Source organism: Onychostoma macrolepis, chromosome 16 (genome assembly GCF_012432095.1).
Source record: "Onychostoma macrolepis isolate SWU-2019 chromosome 16, ASM1243209v1, whole genome shotgun sequence".
Classification (NCBI taxonomy): Eukaryota; Metazoa; Chordata; class Actinopteri; order Cypriniformes; family Cyprinidae; genus Onychostoma; species Onychostoma macrolepis.
In genome coordinates, this window is record NC_081170.1 from 14,248,073 (window position 1) to 14,274,204 (window position 26,132).

The 26,132-nt window shown below is 37.4% G+C and overlaps 1 protein-coding gene across 6 annotated transcripts in view; it reads right to left on the reverse strand.

The window, feature by feature from the left end:
- The window catches only part of sema6e (sema domain, transmembrane domain (TM), and cytoplasmic domain, (semaphorin) 6E), a 196,773-nt gene that overhangs the window by 53,824 nt on the left and 116,817 nt on the right, over positions 1–26,132 (reverse strand). For all 6 annotated transcript variants that reach the window (XM_058745855.1, XM_058745849.1, XM_058745851.1 and 3 more), the window contains one exon: positions 17,411–17,519. The gene's annotated coding sequence lies outside the window, so the exon portion shown is untranslated. The remainder of the gene's footprint in view (positions 1–17,410; positions 17,520–26,132) is intronic.

Sequence of the window (26,132 nt, forward strand, 5' to 3'; positions counted from 1 at the left end):
TCAAACAAACGTGACGTTTCTCTCTTGAAGCGACATCCCCAGCCAGATGTCGGCCAGACATCAGAGAGGGATCCATGCCAGGCGGCAGACAGTGGCCGTGTGGATCGATACGAGAACCGCCGAGACTCTCCTTCACTGTCGCCAAGCCAGGCAGACAGCATTGGCGGAGCGGCACCGATCCGTCCCACGCTTGCCTTGCGTCTGTTTTCAGACTCGCTGCAGCACACATTAATTTTGCAAATCAGTCATTTAGACAAAGAGGAAAATCAATTCGGCTTTTCTTTCCCGAGGATGACCTGATGGCAACCTCTTCAAACAAAAAGCCCAAAATTATACAGTCGTACCTTCAAATTGTCTCACTTTCTTCTTTGACTTTTAAAGTTATGAATGTAAAATACGCTCTTTTCTTGATCCCTCTCCTCTCTCCCCCTCTCTCATTAATATTTAAGGTTGTTATTTAGAGGCATTACCTGTCTGTATTGACAGAAATTGGAGCTGTCGTCCCCCGGCGAGTATTATAATTGGAGGGTGAAGTGTATGTGCTGGTGGAGGAGGAGGGAGCAAAACATGTTTTTCCTCAAACTTTTTTTTTTATGTGCAGGTCTATTTTTATTATCAATTCTGCTCCTTCACAAAAAAAAACCAAACAAAAAAAAAAAAAACCACAGCCCAGGGACCGACTGCTAAAGTCATCACGCATGCACATGCAGACTCCCAGGAACTCTCCCAGAGGAGTGCATAGAGTGGGTGGTTGTGTGCAGGGGTAAGTGAAGATTTTGGGAGGAGGAACTGGAAGAGTCTTTATCAAAAGAAATGCAGTGTAGGCTGTCGAAAGCTGCCCGACGCTCTCTCTCTCTCTCTCTTTAACCAAGCACAGCATGAAACCATTCCAATTAGAGAGAGATCCAGAGAGAGAGAATGAGAGATCAGCTCTGATCTCACAAGGAGACATCAGGACACCAACAAGGCTTACATGACAGTCACGCGACATACTCGATTCCAATAAACACGCACTTTGCTTTGTTATAATCTGGTCCTGCATTAAAATATGAGCTCAGTATTAATGTAATGATGTAAAGAACAGAATGAGATGCCTTGATGACAGCAAGCTCACTCCTCTGTCATCAGTGGTGTTTGTGCTACAGACATGATCTATAACTCATGCGGCTTGTCGAGGAAAGGTGTGATATTACTTTTCTAAGCAATCTGAAATTAGATTTCTGTCAGGCAAACAATAAAACCGGCCAAAAAATCCCATAGACCTTCATTTAAAGGTACTTGTGTTGTATTTAACAACCAGAATGTTCAAGCCACTGAGGAGTACGAGAGTGGAATGAAATGTGTGAACAAAAGAAAGAAATAAAGAGTGTACAAAAGAAAGTTTATACAGTACGAAAGAAAATAAGGGCAAACAAAAGAAACGGAAAGAAAGTGCCTAAGTAAGAAAGTATAAAAAAAAAAAAAAAAAGTGTGTGAGAAAAAGAGCCTACGTAATAAAGTGTGTACGAATAAACAGAGAGTGTACATAAAGAAGAGTGTACAGAAGAGTATATGAAAGAAAGTGCATGCGAAAGAAAAAGAGCATAGGAAGTAATAAAAAAAACATGCGTAAGAAAGAATATTGAAAAAAAAAAAAAAGTACAATATAAAGAACACACATGAAAGAATAAACATACAAAACTTTATGTTTTTTCTTCTTTTGAAAATACTTCTTTAGCAAAGGATAAAATCAGAAACTTACAGTAACTGGCCAAATTTTGTATTGTAGTGCTGTATAAAAGCAATATCGCACTTATCAGTGACCTACAGCTGAATCAAAGCCCCATTTTCTCACATTTTCTCACTGCACTATTACTCGCGTGATATTCCTTAAGTATATAATATTCCCATGTGACTTTATATGGATAGTTCACAGTCTGCACCAGCAGGATGCACAAAGAATGTGTGTGTGTGTAAGATAGAGAGAAAGACCCCCGGGTGCTCAGCTAAGACATGCCGAGCTCAGCGCCTCTGTGCCTGGTGAAGAGGATTTGGGAGGTTGAGTTTCTTTACAGGGCACTGATGCTCATCCACACACACACACACACACACACACACTCATGCAGCTGTGATCAAACACCATGCTGTCCTGGACTGACGTGAGACACATACACACACACACACACACACACACACACACACACACACACTGCAGCAGACTCGTGTCATTTCAGGATGGTTAGTTTCCTGTGACAGGTCTGTACCCAGTTGCTATGTTTCAGTGCTCAGCAAGCCAGCTCACCTGGGCTCCCACACAAATAGCTCTGGGTTTTACAATCATATTTATTTCATAATTTCATTACGTTATTTACACATTTCTACAAAAGATAATGTGCTATTTCAGGAAAACTTTGAAATGGGGAATGGAAAAGAGAAGGAGAGAGAGACAAAATCAGTGTTCCAGTCTCTTCTTTAGAAGATTAAACTCTTCATCAAACTGTCCTCTGCTTAAGAAACAGACACAAACACACAAAGCCCTTAATTTACAGTCTCTCAGAGAGAGCCGAGTTAAGGATGTTGTGGTTCACTCAGACACTGACACTCTGACACAAAGCGACAGGCGATGAATCACATCTCTTTCAAGTTAATCTGAGATTTATACTAACCAGCCATGACCAGGAAAGTCTGTGTACAGTATGTGTATTTGTTTCAGTAGAAAAACAATCACCCATGGGTTCAAAACCCCCAATAGAGACGTGTTTTTATTTGATCAATCTGTTTATGTATCCATCCATATTCATATTGTGGTTAAATAACAAATATGTTGGAATGTATGCTCATACATTGCAAAACAGTAATATTGCAAAACATTATTAGAATTAAAATTATTTGTAATCCTAATATTCTGATTTGGTGTTTAAGAAACATTTCTTATAATTATCAATGCTGAAAATGGTTGTACAGTTTAATATTTTCGTGGAAACAATTATATATATTTTTAAGATTTCTTGATGAATAGAACAGCATTTATCTGAAACTGTTTTTTTGGAACAAATGTAAAAGTCACCAATTTATTCAATTGAATAAAAGTATCAAAAAAGACCCCAACATTTTTTAACAGTATATATATATATATATATATATATATATATATAGCATTAAAATTACAAGGAAATTTTATATTTCAATGAATAAAGAATTGTCATCAATTTATTTACATATGACAATTGAATTATAAATATTTACCATATATCAATTATTCTTAATAAAAGTGAGCAAAGTCTTATTTTGCCAAAAGAATGAATCACTCAAACAATATATTGACTTTGAAACCACTATTTGCTAGGTTTGTTGTATTTCCATAAATAAAACACTGCATTTTAAAATTCACTGTGGACATAAGTAGTACTTGATGCCTGGTTTGGACACTGTGTTAAAAATGTTCTGTTGAGAACGGTGCAGTTCATGTTCAAATATGAACTGTTGTGTATGTGTGTGTAGGCGAGTATATCTTCTCTTTGAAGCCACTACCTCATGCTGCGTTCACCAATCCAAGCCTGTGCACTCTGAACTGAGACCAATCTGCCATTTTCCCATCTAGTACAAGCCCAAAGAGTACATTACCAGCGCAGTACTTACAGACTTCTCCTCTCAAAGGCTCAGACCACACAGCTGTGCAAGGGACCCCTGCAGAACAGGTCATCAGGCCATATGGTCACAAGGTCAGCTTCCCCTTAATAGACGTCGAGTCAGCAACTCAACAACTCTAAAACACCACCAGTATCAGCTGTATGAAAGACAACCAGCTACTTTTCACTAATGACTTTCTGTGAGTTTTCCATGACCTTATATTTGTTTGTGATTAATGAATTTTCATATATTTATAGAAACTGCAAGAGGTTGAACAATGGATTTACATTTGATATTTTTGGTACATTTTATTCTAGCAAATCTATGAAGTATTTATTTATTTAGTTCACACTGGTTTTGCCAATGTATCAGTTCTGTGATCCAGAATGTGTGAATATAGACACAAACCTAATTTCAACTCAAATCTTAATGGCTTCAGATTGTTCCTGTCTGATCTGTCTCATGTCAAGATGCCAGCTGGTGTCCCTCATTTAATCTGATTAATTGGAAGCTATATGGAGGTGGCACCTGGTCAAGAGTGTTTGTGTGTGTGGACTATTGATGTGCTAATATGGCATTCCAATCACATGCTGAATGATGACACAGATTCCTCTGGTTTTCCAATGGGATAATCCCACATGTAATCCTAATCTCAATCTCCAACCCTTAATCTCAATCCCAGACCTGATTAAAAGATCAAACGTGGCTCAGAAACCACTCTAATTAAGGCTCCCATCAACATGGCATCCCATATCAATTTAATATATATTAATATTTTGCATCTCTTCCATGATCAGTTAATTATCTAGACTCATAATACAATTCAGCAGAGCATTCATCTTTTGTTCTGCATAAAAAAAATGAAAATTCATCATTTACACACCCCCACCATGCTTTGCATCAATGAAGGTTGAATATGCACAAGTGCAAATGAAATTCTACAATCAAGATTTACTGAAAAACAGTTTTGGTCTGTTTCTCACCCAAAGCTATTGTAAAGCTTGAAATATGAAGCATGAGTCATATTCACTAGTTTATGGTGTTCTTTTTTCCTTCTTGACAGCTTGACAGGTGAGTAAATGATGACAGAATTATTATTTTTTAGGTGAACTGTCCCTTTAAGCGTTAAGGTTTGATGTTCTACTAAAGTTCCTGAGCTACAAACAGAGGAACAGTGTATGTTAATGTGTCTGTGTGTGTCTGCATAGAATAGACAGAGTGTGTGTGTTTAACGCCCTTGCTTTGGTGTCATTAAGTGTGTGTGTGTGTGTGTGTGTGTGTGTGTATGTGTGATAAATGCACTCCTCTTGTCAGATTTGAGATTCTCATTAGTCTGAGCAAGAGGCAGTGAGAGGCCATTACTCTTCTGCCTCACTGACGTGTGTGTGCGCATGTTTTCAGCAGCGTATGGTGGCCTTCTGAAACGAGAAGGTAACATTTGCTTTCTGGTTTTGTTTTGTTTTGTTTTTTATCTGGAAAACCATTACCTTACACTTTTCAAGAAGCAAAGAATATCATAATTAGTTTATTTTTATATTTACATACTATTTATTAGAACCAAGTCATATAGAAAAGTATGCATTAAATGTTTTTTTTCTTTTCTTCATGAATCTACAATAATTTAGTAACAAGCATACTTAGAATTTGAATCAAATCAAACTGAAATTTGAATTGCCATGACATGAAACCTTTAGGAATTAACTAGATAACAAATCAACAGAAATTCAACAAGTAACGGAATTCTGGAAAATTTTGGCCTAGAGATCTGTCTGTGAGGATAATTTTTGTAGCATAATATTTTTGATAAAGGAACACTATTCACTATCAACTAGTTGCTTATTAGCATGCATATTACTAGCATATTGGCTGTATATTAGTATTTATAAAGCAAATATTAATGCATGACCATATTATTGATCCCTTAACTTATTATCATCTTACTATCAATAAGCATCAAATTAGGAGTTGAGGGAAAACTCTTATGTGTTCCCTAATCTAAAGTGTTCCCAATATTTTAAGAATGTTTTTCTAAATAGTCATTCATGACAAACTTTCATTTGTTTTGTTAAAAATACAAATATTTCGGTTATATGAGTTTATATAAAACGTATGGATTTATATGAATATATTGAGAAGGTTGAGAGAGAGAGAGAGAGAGAGAGAGAGAGGGCACAATCTACTAGAGTGCAGAATCCCTCTGAATAGAGTCATCCAAATTGAATCAATACATAAAGGCAGCGTCTGGTCACGACTGGGGTTTTAGTAGTGGCACCAGAAGTCATACACACACACGCACATACACACACACACTGGCCGTCTAAACACCGCCAGCAATTTTAAGACATCTCGATTTATAATGGCTTAGACTGCCACCGTATCGCTGTAACACGAAACTTACCGCAGACACACAGAAACTCAGCACGTACATTAGTCTGACACAGATACAAGCCTGTATCCCACAACCACCAACATCATTTACGACCCTCAGATACGGCTCTCCCCAGAGGGACCTCGGATCCATCGACTCTCACGCTACATGCAACAAAGAGCTTATTTCCAATGAGAACAGAGGCTGGAATGGGGCACGAGGACACCAAACAATATGAGCAACGAATCGATGAGAAGGAATAAATAGACAGAATAAGAAATAGAGAATGGGCTAGCGTGGTGCTGTGGTTTGAAATAGAGGCTATTTAAGGCCCGGCTGATATTTCTCAATCCTCCGCTGTTGAGTCAAGAGCAAACTGTTATGAGACACCAAGACGTTTCCCAGACTCTCAGGTGTGATGGATGGATATTTCAGCCAGTAAATATTGTACAGGCTGGAGGTTATATATTTTTCAGAGAGGACAAATCAAGCAGTTCAGATGGTCTCGGCGAGTCCCGTGGATGTGGTCCTCGGTGTCCAGAGCTAATTACATAGCAAGGAGGAGGGGATCGGAGCACATTCAGACCTTGAGAAACACTCAGATCTCCAGAGTGCCCGTCCTATCAACAGATCAAAGACCGGAGTCTTCCACAACACCCCCTCGGGCAACGAGGGACCAGTTGATGAAACGAAACGGGCCGGTTGAGAGCTCTATGAGGGCAGTGTATGTTACGTATTCTTCTGTGGCACACTGTAAAGCCAATTATATTTTCTCATTAAAATGTCATATGTGCAACAGTGTTACTTCGGGGTTTTTGCGACGCTACTCAGTGAAGTGCAGGGACCGCAAGGAAGTACTATAAAATTCAGGACTTTCAAACTTTCTCTGTTGTTATTGTTATTATCAACAATGAAAAATAGTTGGCAAATATTGTAACCTTCAAATAGCTGATCTCATCAGACCTAACGTAAGATGATTTTAAACTCAAACAATTCATTTTAACAACAGGAGTGCTGTGATCCAAGAGCCTGATGCAGTCGGATACAGTTCAGACATACTCCAAAGAAAACATCCCAGCCCAGTGTGGGGAAAAATACAGACTAAAAGTGTTGTCATATGCACTACATGTAAGACAGAGTACAACTTGAATGTTAGATTATCTATAATACAGCTGGATATATATATATATATAAAATACTAGATAAAATACTATATATATATATATATATATATATATATAAAATACTAGATATATAATATTGGTAACACTTTAGAATAGGGAACACTTATTCACTATTAACTACGACTTTTCCCTCAAAAAATTCCTTATTTGCTGCTTATTAATAGATAGTAAGGTAGTTGTTAAGTTTAGGTATTGGGTAGGATTAGGGATGTAGAATAAGGTCATGTAGAATAAGGCATTAATATGTGCTTAATTACTACTAATAAATGGCTAAAATTCTTGTAATATGCATGCCAATAAGCAACTATATTTAGTATATATTTTATATTTTATAAAGTAAAGGAAAAATGTCTATTTATTAGACTATTTTTGGTCAAATAAATATGGAATATTTTTATTTTCATATTTTCTAACTCGATAATGCCACACTGAAAAAAAAAGTGTGTTGTTAGATCAAAGTAAAAAAATTACTTAAACTTGTTACAAGTAATCAAGGTTACAAGGTTTACTTTTTTCCCCAAGTGAAAAAAAAAATCACTTTCAACCAAATATATATTTTTTTTACATAATAATGCCACAAATTATCACTAAATTGATTTGGATTAACTTAAACTTACATATTTTATTAAATCAAATATCCAGATAAATAATAATCTACATTGTACATATTAAGCACACTGAAAACAGTAACCCAATTAAGTAGCCTCAAAATTATTTTAATTGGTTCTCCGACAGGAGAATACAATTTCATACATTTTTTGTCATATAACTGAATTATAAAATTGCACTAAGTAGTTAACAAGTTACTTAGTACTAGTACATGCATATCATACTAAATGCTCTTTGAGCAAAACCGTAATAACATGTGCTGTCAGCAAATGCTCCACTCTTCTCCACAAAGGTAACCCAGGGTAATTTAAACGGTTCCAATACTTCCAACATAATTGAACATTAAACCATCAAGTTCTCATCTTGCTCAAAAGCACATAAAATAATGTTTTACTCTCGTCATTAAGTCTCAAGTAAAGCACGTTGGGAACAATTCTCAAACTAAACTTCGATGACGTCAGTGATCACGTTTTTTACAGAACGCAAAATTGTCATTTGATTTGAAGCAAATTGTTTAAATTATACCAACAAAATTTAGTTTTACTTCCAGTTCACTAAATATTTTACTTTTGCTCAATAACAAGACAGAATTAAGTTGGATCAAGTATAAAATGTTCTTTAGAGTAACGACAAGTCATATGCACATTTTTCTGTTGTGTCACGTAAAAAATGATTTGGAAAACACAGTCTTTTGAGAAGAATTTCATGACATTACATTGAGATTAAGTAGTAATATTTTGAGAAATTTAAAATTTCACGAATTTATAGTGTTTGTAAAAAGGCTTACTATGAGTACATTCCCTAAACATTCCAACTTTATTCTTGCAACAGATAAAAATAAAACATCCTATAATTCAGTTAATGGTATTTTCAGAAAATGGCTCTTCTAGAAAAGCCTAATAAAACCTCTCATCTCAAGGCTAAATCTGAAGTCAATTAAGAGCTGTTTAATTAATTCCCAAATATTTAATTAATAATTAGATCAGCTGATTATCAAAATAATCATTAGTAGCAGTGCTGGTGTTGATCAGTATAATCAAAGAAGCTTAGCAGTATCTCTTCATAGCACACCACCTTCCAAAGTTCAATACAAGGTTGTGCATTAAGCATCCAGAGGTCTAGTTACGCCCTAAATAGAGTTAATTCATCTCCTGCCAATTATTTTGGACCCAGGGACAAGTCTAAAAGTAGAGCGCTGTGTTTTATTCTGCTTATCTGTGGAAACGGTTCAGGTCAATCAGATATCCAGCCCACAACAGAGGCCTGATTGACATTCTATAAGAAAAAAAAATCTTCTTTTGGTGTGAAATGTGAATAATGCAAATGCCCCGGGCCACATTTATCTATGGTCCAGGTCGAGGGAGTTGAGCGTTATTAAAGCAGTACTGTGACTGAAGTAGAATGTCAATGGACGCGTTGCACGTTACCTGCTGCAAGATTTAACATCACATTAAACAGTGTGTGTCCACGCTTCGACGCACTCACACACACACTCACACACACACACACACACACCGGCTCCATGAATATTATAATGTGACCCACGGGGCAAAAACACAGTGTGTCAGAGCAGCAGAGGAGTGAAGGGCCTGTCTGCCAGTTCCATGGCCGGTCTAGCTGCACAGACACCATTCGATAGAAGCTTTCATTTAGATTTCTGAAAAGAAAATCGCCCTGACAAGGAAACCACTGGTGAAAGAATGTCAGTGAGGGCCAGATGCTCGCCAGACAGTGTGCATCAATGTGTGCTGATGAATGCGATTGCGATTGCTCTCACGTGTTGTGCGATTGAAAAAAGACTGACAGAGAGGAGATAAGGAGAGGGCAAGAGGTAAGAGTGATTCACTGTGTCTCTATCGTACAATTATCAGATGAGAGGGTGTGAATGTCTCGCACTCAGGCCAGAACCCTTTGCGAATAAAAAGCACTTCTCCATGTCTAATACGCACATTAATCATGTGTTCTGTTGCTCTTCTGAGCCCCGTTGTTAACACTTTACACTGTGTTAACAAAGGGGCTTCAAAACCATTCTGTTTTCGAGCAGACTAACAGGACGGCGAACGTGAAAAACACTTTAAAACGATAAATGATTGATTAGTTACATGACGGTAAATGAATAATGGATCACTCTGAGGTGGTTCGTACACCTTGTGTAATATATCTCACAGCATTTCGGCTTTTTTACGTGCCACAGCTCAATTTGCAGTATCACGGCTGCCATCTAACCCTCTGCAGGCATCTGAAATGGCATCTCGCTCTGCTTCCACAGCGTTTGGCGGAGACCGGGAGGAGTTGAGAATCATCGCATCCCTGGGAGGAGAGGAGGAGGGGAGGGACATCCAGCTAAATGCATTTATCTGCTGTTGGCAGCTTTTCAAGCCCACAGCTGAGGTGAGATCAGACAAGACCGAGTGTTAGCGATCCCTTTGCGGGCCGATATGCGGGTCATTTGTGTTATGCAGTACACTGTCATGTTCCCATCAGATACGCCACCATTCAAAGTTTGAGGTTGGTACGATTTTGGAATGTTTTTGAGCCTCTTTGTAGGCTGCATTTATTTGATCAAAAATACAGCAAAACAATAATTTTGTGAAATATTACTACATTTTTAAATATATAACATTGAAAACAGTTATTTAATAATGTACTTTATTTCTGAGATGGCAAAGCAGAATTGTCAGGGGCCATTACTGGTCTTTAGTGTCACATGATCCTTCAGAAATCATTCTAATATGCTGATTCAGTGCTCTTAATTAAATTTCTTTCTTTCTTTTTTTTTTTTTTTAATTACTGATCCAAAATCAGCATATTGATTTAAGAAAGATTTAATAATTTATGAAAAAGCATGTGACATTGAAGACTAGAGTAATAGCTTTTGAAAATGGCCGCCCCCCTAAAATAATGGTAGGGGAAACACTGGTGTTAGGAAGCTTTTTTGCCATGGAGAAAAAGCAGAGGAGGAAGCCAGACACAAATCAAGTACTGAAGTACTGAAAAATAAGAGAGAACTTGACAGATCAAAGAAGAGAGATCAACCAATCAGAGAAGTTCTCCAGGTCTTCAGACATTCTTCCACCTGTAGAGAGTGAGACAGGTTCTGTCTGGGTTGGAGAGTGAGACGGTCCCATGGCAGGCAGTATAATTCTGAGCGAAGGGATGCAGTGCTCTTCTCACAGAGAGGAATTCTGTGTCCTTCATGGGGAGATTTGGAACTAGATGAGACACTAACGATTCATTGAGGTTTGTGGACATTTAAAGCAGAAGAGTTTGCTTAATGACAGAACCCTGCACTCGGCTTCTCTTGACAAACATCCAAGCAGAGTTAGCACACATACGTATATCCAGGCAAGATTAAAGTTGAAAACAGATTTGTATTTGTCCTTTTGCTAGATTCACGTTGATTCACACATCGACGCGCCACACGGCCTGTCTCTGGCTCTACGGTGGTTGCGAACGCCCCAAAGGAGGCGTGTGAGAGACATCCAGGACTGACAGACCTGATCCTAGATCAGCAGTGGGTGAATCCCGACGGATGCGTCGCATCAGAAGATCAATATACCACTTAATGCTGCACTGTTGCTGAATAACAATGGACCGTGAGAAAGCTTTTCACTCACCACCTCCCAGCTGATACCAGCCACAGCCCATAATTACTTTAGCAGACGGTTATGGGTGCTACATGTCTGGAATGATGTTGCAGCAAGGTTGCAGAGAGCTTTCGATGATATCTCAGTCTTAGAAAGGTTTTTGCAAACATGCTGCAAGGTCTGCTGGTAAATAAATTAAGCTCATTAAATTGAAACACGCTCAATAGTATTTAGCCGGAGAACTACCAAGCTTCTCACAAAAATGTCTACATTCATAAACGGGATTCAGGTGAGTCGGGATTCAGGTGGTTGCCCAAGTCTAGAGGCATTTAATTGATCTAAAGCAACAGGAAAGACTTATACACTGTATTCCAAATAAATTTCATGTTCTATTCATCAAAGAATTCTGAAAAAAATGTATCACACTTCCACAAAAACATAAAGCAGCACAAATGCTTTCAACCTAGATAATAATAAACGTTTCTCGAGCACCAAATCAGCATATTAGAATAATTTTTGAAGGATCATGTGACACTGAAGACTGGAGTAATGACTGCAGAAAATTCAGCTTTGCAATCACAAGAATAAAATTAGAAATTATATGGTAAAGCATTTTAAAATATATTTATTATAGTTATTACATTTCTAAGTTTTCCATGACTTTGGGAAACATTAATTTTAAAATGATAGTTTCACACTCAATTCTAATACTAAAGACTAGCATCTACCAAAGAAACCATTTCATGACTCACAAAACATCTAACAGCTTTTACCAAGTAAATACAGTTTATCATATGCTTCTTTATGCTTTTACTAGAACTCCATATGGCAACACATATGTAGATTATTCCTCACATTAATCCACCAATGTGAAAATGGGGAAGATAACTGAATATTAATTTGTGATTTATCTAAAATTAACCAATTTGTTAACCCAAGACAAACACTGCAGAACATTCACCAAATTTCATTTGATGAATGAAAATCTGGCTTTGTTTGGGATGCAAGTACAATACATCACATTCAATACCACTGTTGTCATGTGTAATGGATGTTGATCGCTCATCCAATGAGACACTGAAAACACTTCTTGTTCATTCAGCTGAACGATCAACAATACGGCATATTGAACATACTATAGCGGTCTCTGTTTTAATGGCATCAAATTGAATATGGCATTTACTTTGACTAAAGTCTATAGCTGGATTAAATCCAACGCCTCTTGAAATCTTTTATAAGCTCAGTTACTAACTTCATTCAAAGTCAGTGTGGATTTGCACAATACAGTCTATATTATTATATTCTAAGTCTATATTATAAAATGCACTGTGACTGAGTATAATCCAGTGGTTGCCCATCACTAGTTGTTGTGACAAGACAGGAGGAGGAGCAGCAATGTGGATTACAAAAGTACAGCAAATATGAGTGTGAGTATGTGTGTGCATGTGTGTGTGTAAGAGAGAGTTGTTTGGGTATCTATTAGGATTACAAATTCAAGACGTGTGTGACTCTGGAGGATATAATTCTGTCAGAGTCAGAGTTCTGCTACAGGGTCACCCCTCCTTGGAGCCATCTGCTTCCTCCTGCCTGTTAGTCTCAGGGCACTGAAGCTCAGAACTCAAACAGGCCCCGGGGGATGAACGCACACGCATAAATACACCGAAAATAACTACACGCTGGTGGTTAGGAACCAGGAAGTGATTCCTGAGTGCCAATCTGCTGGTGAAAATGGGAATTTAACCCCAAGCTTTTCCTGCGCAGCCTAGTGCTTCCCTGTCGGAGCGTAGAGGAACCAAACAGATTATTAGGTTTGTGTAGCCAACATAGAGTTTGCTTGAATCCTACTGTATGGTTCACAGAATATTCATTTTTGGGTGAACTATCCATATAAGTAATTGTTAAATCTCAAATTATTCCAGTTATGCATTATCGCCCCTAGCCAAATCATTTTAACAGGGTTTTTCAGTCATAGAAAACAAGAAAGAATATGTGGAATATGCTATTGTAGACGTACATACAGTCCAAGCATTGTATTCAAGCCTAAAGTGCCGTTCCAGATGACTGGTCTGAAATTTCCTATTCGCTGGGTGAGATTTTGCTATTCATTGTAGCCCCGCTGTGGTAGGCAACAATGAAGCAGGATGAGTATCAGACGGCCACCGAGTCATGAAGTCAGAAGGCCAAAGAGTCAGAGAATCGGCTCTTGTCTCCTCACAGCAAAAAAAGCCTGAAAAGGCACACTTCACATTGCAGAAAATCACACTTACTGTATATTTGAATGTGTGGTGACAGATATGAAGAGGAGTGAAAGAAAGAGATTCATTCATCTCTTAGACCCCGTTCACACCTGATTTTAACATCAATCTCTAGTGTGCAGCTCTAAATAAATGGGGCCAACGCATCTTGCGCAATCGGTTCACTGAGCACATTTGGAGGAGGTCGCTGACACACGCGGTCATGTTTATATAGAGTAAACGTTAATGCATCCTGTCAGCGAAAGACCGCCTACTCATGTAACATGTAATCATTGCAAGACATGTTGGAGGATTTTACAATCTCTGCCAACAAGTTATAGGTTTAAAGTCAACATTATACAAATTCAGAAAATTCACAAATCCATTTGATTATGTAATGTGATGTATTTACGAGATATTCAATGAGAAACATCAGGTAGGATCTGATTTTTACCTATCTGTAATTGACTGGATCATGAAAAGGGGTTTTCCATACTGGAATGGAGCCAGAAAGCAATTGTGGATGGCCACTTAAAGCCTCCTAAAACACTTCAGGTTCTCATTGGTTGAAATGTTAGTGGCCTTGATGATGTCAGCAGAAAAGCAAAGTTATTTAAGTGGTAGAGAAAGTTTTTTTTTTTGATTAAGGGCTATAAAACAAAACAAATGTTTTTTTTTCCTTTGAATAACATGCCCAATGAATTATATACAAAATGCCCAGGAATTTAAAGGAGGGGTAAGCGATTTCTGGTAGCCAATGTTGATATTTGAAATCACCAAAACAAACACGCCCCTATTTTGATAGCTCCGCCCCACACATACGTACGCAACCCAGGCAACAATTAGTTCTGTGAAACAAAGCAAAACCAATGTTACACCGTGTCTACACAGGATGCGAGTGGCGTAACAAAATACTATAGAAGTCATTATAATCAGTGATGCTGTTTACACTGAATGTTGCGCAGCGCAACAAAATTTAAAATTATTTTCAATTGTCGCTTTATCACGTCCAGTGTAGGCGGCGTGGCGCGTCCGGTGTAGACACATTGTTACTCACCTATCGAGAAGAAACAAAGCAACCTCGGCGTCTGATCGCAGGCCTTCCGCTCCTTGAGTTCTCTCCAGCGCTGGAAAGCTGATCCGATATTTACACGGGTCCTACTTCGTGCCTTACCGTTCTGCAAACGTTTTCCTCTTTTGTTTTTTTATCCGCCATCTCTATGTTTCTGTCGCTCGGCTCGGCTAATGTCCATCCTGTGCATTGAACACTCTCTCCTCCACATCACGAGTAGACACGCCCCTTACTGCTGATTGGCTACAAGTTTGTTTTGTTTTGACCAAAAATTACATACCCCACCTTTAAACAAAAGAGGGTTTTGATTTCATGTTGACTTCAAAATAATACGAACCATCCTTTTGCACATGCTTTAAAAAAGCGAAATGTTTACAAACTAAACTACATAAAACCTGTTTCTTTCTCATTTTACCATTGGGATTCACAATAGAAAGCACACGAAAAAACATCTACATTTGTAAGCTTTCACACCTGACCTTTCACAAAGTTGGTACGGGCCTTTCCACTGGCACATTTCCAGACCTGCAGGGCTCAGCTCTATACCAGATCATCCACAACACACTGAGAACCTTCGGGATAAACAGTGTGATGCAATTTGACTGAATACCGCTCAGAGTGATTCTCTGTGGCCATCAATGACCTTTGGATGAAAATGTGGATTCCAGGACAAAAGGAAAGGATAGAGAAAAATCTAGAATGATAGTGCTTACACTGTTGTTTCTGCTCAGAGGTCAGCAGCAGGGAAGTGAAAGAGAGAAAGAGTGAATGAACAATAGTACGGATCAAATGATGTGAGGGCATGTCAGTTTTAGTCCGAGCCAAGAGTTTGACCAGAAAAACAAAGGTCATTTCATTGCATGCCAAATACCCAATATAAGTTTCTTTGAGGGGTGGATGGTATAACCAAAATCTTATCTTAATCATATCGTTTTTTCCTTCAGAGTAAAAAAAATAATAATAAAAAAATTTGAGATAAAGTTAAAAAAAAGAAAAAAAAAAGTCAAAACTATAAAATATAAATTCAAAATTATGAGAAATAAAATCATAGCTATTTTATAGTGATATAGACAATATCACAAATTATGGGAGGTAAAGACAAGTAGAAAAGTAAAATAAAAATAAAAGTAAAACGTGAAACAGATATAAAGTCAAATTTTAAGATAAAGATGAAGTAAATTGATAAAAAAAGTTAAGTTAAACTGTGAGATATAAATTCACAATTATGAGAAATAAGTCAAAACTGTAATAACTAAAATAATATGAGAACAAAATGCAGTAACAATTTAGGAGTCAGAGTTGAAAAGTAGTCAAAAATAGATAATGGGATTTAAAGTCACAATTGTGAAAAAGTTATATTGGGCGATATACAGTCAGAATTCTGATAAATAAAGTTAAAATTATGAAAAATAAAAAGTCAAATTGTGCGATTGTCATATTGTGAGATATAAAGTTGCAATCACCAGAAACATTTAGCTATTTTTATATATAAATTCACAATTATGAGAAAAAGTACTTGTAAGGCCTTTTAATTATTTATTTATTTGTGTTTTTTTACTCTAAGGTGGAAAAGGCTTCCACATCATGCAGTAATGTCTACACTGTAAAACCGAACAGTGAAATGAATTAAATGAAATGAGTTAATTTCACTCAAATAATAAGGAAAGTTCATTGGACTTAATTGAAATAAGTTCTGTAAACTCAAAATGTTGTTGTAGTAAGGTGAACTTAAAATTATTGCATTTTCTAGTTCCCAGCATGCTTTGCATCAGACAAGGAAAATAAATGTACGAATTAAGTGTTATTTTGTGAGACATAAGTTAGTACTTAAATGTTGTGTTATATTAGGATTTACATAGGTTTCTGTTATGTTGGTTTTGTAGTGTTACCATTGTGGTGAAGGTGCCTGTGGATAGGTTGAGGATGATGGACAGCAAAACTTAAAAACTATATATACTGCATGTGGTTTAACTTTTTACATGCAAGTGTTGTGAGTCTTTTAGATAACTACATTGGCATGTGCCAGTGTGCTGTTGCTAATTAGCACTTAACTATAAAGATCTGAATGAATGTGTTGTTTATGGAAGCAAGTTGTATATAATTATCATTGTGATGAGTGGGATGGGATCATGGAAACAAGGCTTGGCTTGGTTCCCATTGCCCCACTTGTCAATTTTTTTTTTTAGCTCTACCAACTTAAAAAAATTTAGTTTGTTTACTCAAATGTTATGTGGCAATAAGTTTCCTCAAATGTTTCGAGTATTCTTAACTTATTGGGTTTTACAGTGATTTGATGATTGAGGGACTTCATTTGCTAATTTTGCAAACCTCACTTTTTTTAACAGTATAAAATGTTCCCATTTCTACTGTGGTGTAAACGGCATAGCAGAACCTCTAACAGTTGCTACTGATATATATCGTCCAACCTTAGCTCCTCTAAACAATGAGCTAATGTAATAAATTGGATGAGCACAGATCTGTATCTCAAGTGCCCATCAGTCACGTTTCCTTAACGACGCAATCCGTGAACGCAATCCAACTATAGTGGGTTGCATCAGATCTGACAGGTCGATCCGCGTCTGTTAGTTCTGCTGATCTCGAACTGATGCTGCGTCTCTGTAAACTGCTGCGTCTACAATTGATTTTGTCTGCCATGACGAAGACAGGAAATACGAACTGGCGTGTCCATGATGACAGGCAGGAAACCTGAATCACTGTAAATAGAGAGAGACTAATTCAAAACTCACTGTTATCCTTTCAGGAGATGCAGTGGTGGAAACGCTTCGGCTCTCACTGGTGTTCACGAGGGTAGATGGCAACACGACTGCAAGACGAAAGAGATTTTCACTCGAGATCCTGCGAGAAAAAAAAAAAGAAACAGACAAAAGGGACATAAATATATTTGGATCTGGCTGTGTTGGAGATTTGTAGACTAATAACCGCTGGTTTGTAGGTGACTCATGTTGGCAGGAAATGTGAACCGGCCGGTGACCCGTGACAGAGGAAGATTCAGAACTCACCACCGCTCAGGAAAAAAAAATCCCTCTAACACTCATGCTTTAAAAACACTCTCTCTCATAAACACACACGGCATAACTCTAAACAGGACCAGATGTTTCTGCTAGGGCGCTGAACTCCCATCTGTGAGTGGAAAAACGAAAGCAACAGCAACTTTCCATTCATTAACCCGCTTGTGTCAAAAAATAGCAGGAAAATCATGATGGCAATTTGTGTTTAAAACATAAGACATACTGCAACTCTATGCATTTCTATATGCACCTATGTATTCATCCATTAACCTCATGCGGTTCATTCGATAGGGGAACATTAAACTTTAATAGAGGGGTCTTGCAGCACTAAAACAGGAAACAGTACAATTTGGGAGACTGTGAATCACAGATTCAATTAACCGACTGTGGAATTCCATACTCCTGCATCTTTTAAAACCCCTGGTGAGGTTGGGGGGGCGACTGGCTGGATTTCCCGGAACACATTCGTGCAAGGCTATCACATTCTGACCGCAGTTAGCCCCGCGAACCGCAAGTGACTTATCGCATGTGGCTCAGGCATTTAGCCCTCTCACCCTTCTCTTTCCATCACTCACACCCCCCACGTCCCAGCCGGGGGGCTGATGGGTGAGGGAGGGGGGAACACTCATTGCTCACAAGCCTGAAACTGGTGTCTGAACTCAACCATTTATATTACGCTACAGAGGACAGGAGAAACAAAACAAACCATAGCGAAAGACACTACAGACAGATCGCCTTTCCAGAAAATATCACTGTCATCTGGCTAGCCGTCTAGCAGTGTTGGAAAGTATTCAACTAGAATTAGTGATGTGATGTGATGAACTTTTCTAGTAAATCCTGAAGTATACTTTCCGTTTTTACATGTATGCCAGGATTAAAGTATGATACGTAGATTTCATCATCAGCATAGCATGCACACAGCTCGATTTTTCTCATCATATGCAATTCATATTTCTCTCCTCAGGGTAGTTAGTAATTAAATACTGTAGCTAGCTGTGAAGTTAATTTATCAGACACACTATTGAACAAGACACTGTAATATTTTAGGATAAATAAAGCCAATATTGCAAGATTGAAAAAAATCTGACAAATAAAAAGTCGTAATGTGAAATAAGGTCATATTGTGAATACAGTCGCAATAATGTGAAGTCAATAAAATAAAAAAATAAAATTGCAAGATTTTTACAAGAAATAATTTGCAATTGAGATATAAAGTTGAAATATAGCTGCAAGCAGCGAAGGCGGGCCCAAGCCGTCAGTGCAAACGCGGTGCACAGCGAGCACATGCATTACAGTAACCCTCTGGCAGTTTGGATTTGAGGGATACAGCAATGAAAGGGTTAAACCAAACCATCAAGACTTTGAAACATACACACACACACACAACAATACATAAAACTTCGGTAACACTTTCAATAAGGTTTCAGTTACTAACAATAACTATATTAATTAACATGAACAATACTTCTATAGCAGTTAGTTAGTATTCAAAACTTATAAACATTATTAAAATTTAAAGTTTTATCTGTTAACATTAGTTAATGCACTGTGAATTAACAAGAACATTTTGATTAACTAACATCAACAAACATTAATAAATGCTGTGAAAATATATTATTCATTGTTAGTTCATGTTAGTTAACGCATTTACTAATGTTAACAAATGGGACCTTATTTTAAAGTGTTATCAAAACCTTTATAAGCGTTTTTGAAATTTTTTATTGATTATAATATTTGTGAAATATTTTGGCCTGCATTAAAGCCTAGTCTTCATCTGTGAGCTGAACTGTTTTACTGTTACATGCATGAGATGATGTAAATTCAGATGAATATCATGTCACAGGATGTCATAGGTCAGTATCAAATGAGTGTCAACTTATTATTTGCAGCACAAAAATGTATAAGTCAGCATTAGATCTTTTTAATGTTCTAATTAACATAATTATTAACATAATTATATAAAATTTTGGGTAACACTTTATTTTGATGGTCCCTTTTGAACATTCTGTTGACACTAAGTAATGGGGGGGAGTTTCATATGAATACGTATATGCAAGTATGTGTGAGCTATACATCAAGTTTTCGGACTGTGTTCCAGGGGGCGCCATAGAGGCCCAGTGCCACGCCCAGGTTTTTGAGCACGTTAAGGCCCCCAAAAACCCCTGGATAGTCGATAAAAAAACAATAGGGCCCTGCACCTTAGTGGCTTGGGCCCTATAGTCATTATACAGTATCTTTTTTTCAGTCTGAGGTGGGAAACAGGTTTTTGATTCACAGTAATTGCTTCGATAATCTATATCTATATCTATATCTATATCTATATCTATCTATCTATCTATCTATCTATCTATCTATCTATCTATCTATCTATCTATCTATCTCTCTCTCTCTATATATATATATATACAGTGAGGAAAATAAGTATTTGAACACCCTGCTACTTTGCAAGTTCTCCCACTTAGAAATCATGGAGGGGTCTGAAATTGTCATCGAGGTGCATGTCCACTGTGAGAGACATAATCTAAAAAAAAATCCAGAAATCACAATGTATGATTTTTAACTATTTATTTGTATGATACAGCTGCAAATAAGTATTTGAACACCTGTCTATCAGCTAGAATTCTGACCCTCAAAGACCTGTTAGTCTGCCTTTAAAATGTCCACCTCCAATCCATTTATTATCCTAAATTAGATGCACCTGTTTGAGGTCGTTAGCTGCATAAAGACACCTGTCCACCCCATACAATCAGTAAGAATCCAACTACTAACATGGCCAAGACCAAAGAGCTGTCCAAAGACACTAGAGACAAAATTGTACACCTCCACAAGGCTGGAAAGGGCTACGGGAAATTGCCAAGCAGCTTGGTGAAAAAGGTCCACTGTTGGAGCAATCATTAGAAAATGGAAGAAGCTAAACATGACTGTCAATCTCCCTCGGACTGGGGCTCCATGCAAGATCTCACCTCGTGGGGTCTCAATGATCCTAAGAAAGGTGAGAAATCAGCCCAGAACTACACGGGAGGAGCTGGTCAATGACCTGAAAAGAGCTGGGACCACCGCTTCCAAGGTTACTGTTGGTAATACACTAAGACGTCATGGTTTGAAATCATGCATGGCACGGAAGGTTCCCCTGCTTAAACCAGCACATGTCCAGGCCGACTTAAGTTTGCCAATGACCATTTGGATGATCCAGAGGAGTCATGGGAGAAAGTCATGTGGTCAGATGAGACCAAAATAGAACTTTTGGTCATAATTCCACTAAACGTGTTTGGAGGAAGAAGAATGATGAGTACCATCCCAAGAACACCATCCCTACTGTGAAGCATGGGGGTGGTAGCATCATGCTTTGGGGGTGTTTTTCTGCACATGGGACAGGGCGACTGCACTGTATTAAGGAGAGGATGACCGGGGCCATGTATTGCGAGATTTTGGGGAACAACCTCCTTCCCTCAGTTAGAGCATTGAAGATGGGTCGAGGCTGGGTCTTCCAACATGACAATGACCAAGCACACAGCCAGGATAACCAAGGAGTGGCTCTGTAAGAAGCATATCAAGGTTCTGGCGTGGCCTAGCCAGTCTCCAGACCTAAACCCAATAGAGAATCTTTGAGGGAGCTCAAACTCCGTGTTTCTCAGCGACAGGCCAGAAACCTGACTGATCTAGAGAAGATCTGTGTGGAGGAATGGGCCAAAATCCCTCCTGCAGTGTGTGCAAACCTGGTGAAAAACTACAGGAAACGTTTGACCTCTGTAATTGCAAACAAAGGCTACTGTACCAAATATTAACATTGATTTTCTCAGGTGTTCAAATACTTATTTGCAGCTGTATCATACAAATAAATAGTTAAAAATCATACATTGTGATTTCTGGATTTTTTTTTAGATTATGTCTCTCACAGTGGACATGCACCCACGATGACAATTTCAGACCCTCCATGATTTCTAAGTGGGAGAACTTGCAAAATAGCAGGGTGTTCAAATACTTATTTTCCTCACTGTATATATATTATTTTTTATTTTTTTTAAATGAAAGGAACTTCAGTAACCTGGTATGCTAATGCACATTTGTGTCAAAAAAAGAACTCTGACAATGATTAAATTCAAAATATAGCACAACCTTAATTAAGTGCCTTGTTGCTTTTATAACTGTTACATAATAAAAAAAAACTTTTTCCATTCATAAATATGTAGCTAGAATATGCCTGACATGTAAACATACCCAGTGCTAAGGCTAAATGCTAACATCAGCACTGTAAAAACTGATTTTTGAAGTTGTAAATAAAATTATGTTTAATTTAAAGTGTTGCTTGTCATTTCTTATTTCAAGTTAGTAGTAAATCACACTTTATTTAAAGATCCAATTCTCACCATTAACTACGACTTTTGCCTTAAAACTCCTCATTTGCTGCTTATTAATAGTTAGTGCGCTAGTTGTTAAGTTTAGGTATTGGGTAGGATTAGGGATGTAGAATATGGTCATGCAGAATATGTGCTTTAAAGACTAATAAACAGCCAATATGTTAATAATAGGCATGCTAATAAGCAACTTCTTGATAGTGAGGACTGGTCCCTATACTAAAGTGTTATCTTAATTTCTAAATGAAAAAAGGTTCTACTGCAATACTTTTGAGTGTATGAGTGCAGTGCAGTGACATGGCAGCTAAATGAACAGGCATTTAGCATCATACAAATATTGCATATTTTAGCATGGCTGGAATAATGTATTGACTAATTTGTGACGTAAATTACCTGAAGTAATTATAAATGACTTGTTACTTCCCCAACGCTGATATTTTTCAGCTCCTGTGAAAGCTGAACTGGATTTATACACACACACTCAGTGTATTCGGTGTTTACACCTCACACTGCGGAGGGTGAAACCGTAGTTCATTCTTGTTTGGCCCGGTGGATGTCATTGGCTCTGTGAATGAGCAAATCCATCAAACACAGTTCATTTGAAATGAAGCTAATGTAACTACCCGAGCATGAAGTCACACTGCAATAAAATCAATACGGACCGTGGTTGGAGTGTGTTTCTGTTTGGAAATATGAACTCAAGGATAAAAAAGACAACAATGTAGAAACTCTATGATGCCGGTACATCCCCTTTTGGCTAAATTACACATTTAAATCACAGTATTTGTGTGTTTGCTGTGATTTACTGGCAGTCTTACTGAGGTCCCAGCATTCCCTCTCACTGACTAACTCGGGGTCAGTGATCTAATGGTCATGACAGTATCTGAGCTGTACTGCATCTTGAAAGAATCCAATTCTGATCGCACCATCCAAAATCTATTACGCATTTCTCAAGTTCTCTCTCTTTATTGTGACATAGTTGCACCTTTATCTTATGCAGGGTGGTCTTAAAGGGACAGTACACTCAAAAATAAAAATTCTTATGTCGTTACAAACCTGTATGATTTTTATCTCTCTGAAACACACACATACATCAAATCTTAAAAAAAAAAAGTCCATACTGGTTTTTAAAAAGACACGAGGGTGAGTAAATAATAAAAGGATTTTATTTTTGGGGAGTAAACTGTCCCTTTAAATCACCTTCGAATCTATACTAACCAAGTAAATTGTTTGTTTGCGTGTTTGTAATAAATAAATCTCAGCTGAGTGTCAGCTGTTTATATTCTACAATGTGATTAGTGTCCTGAAAGTGGGCTGGTCTACACAAACAGAGCTGCTGTTGTTGTAAATGCACTCAGAGACACTGCTGACCAGAATTAGGCTTAGGTTCAAGATTAGATGTAGATTTGCGATCATATTCCATTTAGGAAACATGAGATTTAGATGCAAAGCATTAGGTTAAGATTAGGTTTATGATTATTACTAGATATCTGCATAGGTTTATGATTATTGGTTGGATTTAGGGTTGAGGACATTGAGGATTATGGTTTTGTTTGGAGTGAATCATCTGCTGGCATTACTCAATTCCCACAGAGACAAAAAATTAAATAAAAATCACTCACTGCGTCTTCACTATAAACTCATCCCCATCATCACTCAGAAGGATATGCAAATTATGTTTTAAAATATACTGAACATTTGCGATTTGAGACTTGAGTCAAAAGCCATGGATTTCAATATTTTAAAGCTGACTAAACAAGGTTATGTAACCTCTAATTTGTGTGACGTTTAGAAATTCTTTATTAATTTCTTTATCTTAAAGGAACAGTTTACACAAATTCAACAAAAGTAAAAAAAAAAAAATGGACAAAAGTCATATGGACTACAAAAATGGTGTTTCTTATCACCAAACATAAATGTCATCGACTCCTAATTTGATTTTAGAGTTATATAGAGGAAGGGAAGATTTTCAATGAATAACATTAAATTTCAGACTGTTCATTACATAAGTAATGACAGAAATTACATTTTTGGATGAACGATTTCTTAAAGAGACGAATCGAAAACAAATGGCTTCACATGACTATAACCGCCCAATTATAACACACAAGTCCTCAATATGAACCACTATACTTTCATTATATGGAATTTTCATCTTTGAATGAACTATTCTTTAAAATCTAAAACACGTGCGCAAATATCTTATGGTAGGCCTACCTGCTTTCTCTTTACTGCTATACACAAAAACCATTTTTACCACTCTATGAGCATGTGTCCTACTTACATCTTTTTTTTTCAGTCTTCACTTAGCCCACCCCATCTCTCTCTTTCATTTCGCCTCTCTGTTTGGTGATGAATTGTCCCTGGTCTCCAGGAATGGATCTGTTAATAATTCAGACCAGACCACGGCATTGACCATTAGAGCCGGGAGGCAGAACTTTCAGCTGATAGATCACTGATCAGATTAATCGCTGTCTTTCAGTGGGAAATGAAACAAAGTGAGGGACCACGCCACACATGGTAATATACTGGACCTTCTAGAACACTTCACCAGCAGACGCTTTCAATTACGACAAGCAACCACCTACAGCTTGAAAGAACATTGCCCATGATTGAGTATTCAAGCAGCAACTCTAACATTAGCCCAACACAGTGAAAATATCATCCCCATAGATGTGTCGCACAAGATGCACTTGAGTAATTTGTGTACCGATGGATGAGACTAATGCCTGTTCCAGATAAAAATATATACATCACTGTAGCTCAGATACACTAGTCGGAAAGCCATACAACTAAACTTGATCATCAGTACATTCAAATCATGCTCCCCAGGAGTAATTTGACACTAATTGAAGTGTTCTGAGGCTCACGTATATATGTATTTTTTCCAGCTGAGCTCAGGAACACAGGTCATTTATATCAAGGCCATCATATCTCATTTCACATGAGCTTAACATTGATTAAGCCTGCAAAATGATTTGATTGTTTTCTGGGTTCACGTACAGATGCTACCAGCGGTAGCGGCTAATGACAAAGTCATGAGTTCGGTCAAGTCAAGTCACCTTTATTTATATAGCGCTTTTAACAATACAGATTGTGTCAAAGCACTTAACAGTATCAAATTAGAGGATAGAGTGTCAGTAATGTATAATGATAAGATTAAACACTCAATTTTCAATTTTCAGTTAAAGGCATTTCATTATTGAATTCAGAGATGTCATTGTCTAGCTCAAGTTTAGTTTAAATATGATCTGTGCAATCAAATTGGCGATAATCGCTAGAAATTAAGTGTCCCCAACTGTTCCGGTGGGCTGTTTCTGTTTGTGTCCGACTGAGCTGATGCCAGTTAAATTACACAAATTAGAGTTCACCATATTGATTAGTCACAGTCTGCTGTGAGTCCTGTATATACTAACGCACTGATAACAGATTATACAAACATTCAGAGTGACTTAGTTCACCTAAGAAGAGCAAATTCTGTTCACTATCCAACCCCCACAACAAAAATAAACACCATAAACAGTAGTCAATATGTCTCATGGGTAAGTCTTTTGTAGGCAAAGAGGTAGTCTATATTCAGTAACATTTTTATGCATTAAATATATTATTAATGCACATTTTATTTGAATAATATGAATAATATAATAAATGTTAATCAAATTAATGAATATCAACATTATTATAAAATAAGTATAATATATTATTGAAACTTTTGGTGCTGCATAGTGGGGGGGGAAAAACAGTATACAGGTTTGGAACAGTGAGTAAATAATGACATTAAATAAATTAAATAAAGACACCACAATAATGGGATAAACTATAGCTTTAACAGTTCAGGAGCAATAAAGTTCATCCAACTCCATAACTTTGCTCCAATTGTGTCCTTTCTTTCTCTCTTTCTCTCTCTCCATCTCGCCTCTTTGTCTATTTCTCTCTCAGAGCGTCGTGTTCTCTCTCTTGACTTACTGTGATGTTTCTGTTCTTTTTTTCTACAAAGAAAAATCTGATCTGGTCTGGCTGACGGCAACATTCACTGACTATTCATATATAATTTATCACAGAGAAACAGAACGAGGGTGAGAGAG